We start from the raw sequence: 1356 nt of genomic DNA on the forward strand, positions 1-1356 counted from the left end.
TATATATAACTTATCTGATTTTTTATACTTAAATCTCTTCTATTTTTCATTTTTTGCTCTTTATTTTGTACTTATTATGTATGGCACTGAAGGAGCTGCTCTTAATCTCATTGTACTTGTGTATAGTGACAATAAAGGCATTCTATTCTATTCTATTCTATTCTATGCGTATAAAAAGATTGTTTTCCTGCATTTCTTGTCAAAAGGGAGGCAGATACAGTATGTCCAGCAAGGAGGTACGGAGGTACAGGGAAAGACTGAATGCAGACCCTGTAAGGAGAGAGGAAGTCCTCAGGGAAAGGAGGAAAAAGTAAATTGATTATGCCAGTTCACATACAACAGACACAGACAGGAGAGCATTGTATTATTATGACTATTATTACTACAGGAGCGAATCTGAAAGTAAATGTTTAAAATCCTAAGTCATACAAAAATCTCAAATGTCATTACTGGAATATTAATGTAATCTTCACTGTTATTTGTTACTATGTACTGTCACTATGAAATTCAACTCTGTCAATCTTCTTAATGTAGTTTGCGCAATAGTGAAGTTTAAATTTAACCACTGAGGTTATGCGAATGTTATAGTTCTATTATTGAAATGAATTTGCAACCTGTTTAATAAATTGTTTTGTTTGTGTTAAATACAAAAGTTTTTGCATGCATATTGTAGTGTGATGCAGTTTACCGTACGGCGTAATGTCATTTGGTGTTACATTCACAATCGCAACAAAAAACAGCTTTATTAGTGGTAATTCATGAAAATATCAATAGAGAACAAGGAAAATAGTGTCAGCAAGAGTCTCAAGCAATTTCTAACAGTTGTTACAAGGTTTAAGAGAATTAATCTAAAATATCTATAAAGATTGATGATCTATTAAAATAAACTGAAATATATCAATTTTTCACAATAAAATATTAAATATCAAATGGTCATGATTTAAATATTTGATGAAGTAAGTTAGAAAAAAAAAACAAGTACCCTATTCTTATTTATATGAAATATCGTTCATGTCATACCATATGACCATTTAAGGCACTCAAGCAGCAAATTGATGAAAAAAACACAGATTTCAACACGAAATCAAAAAGAACACATGAATATTTGGAAAGTTAAGTACGGAAGCCGAGAGCGGTCATGGCCGCACATTTTTTTTAAACGGCATTTTCTCGAGATAACGAGAACGCCCGTTATCTCGGGCGTTCGTTTTCCCGACATAACGACATAATTATCCCGTTATCTCGAGAAAACGGCGTTCGTTTTCTCGAGATAACGGGATAATTATCCTGTTGACAGTTTCGGCTGTCACTTCAGCCTTCATCAGAAGTTGTCGGACTTCCTGGTGTGACGTATCT

The sequence above is a fragment of the Stegastes partitus genome, unplaced genomic scaffold, assembly GCF_000690725.1.
Source record: "Stegastes partitus isolate 25-593 unplaced genomic scaffold, Stegastes_partitus-1.0.2 Scaffold142, whole genome shotgun sequence".
Taxonomy (NCBI): domain Eukaryota; kingdom Metazoa; phylum Chordata; class Actinopteri; family Pomacentridae; genus Stegastes; species Stegastes partitus.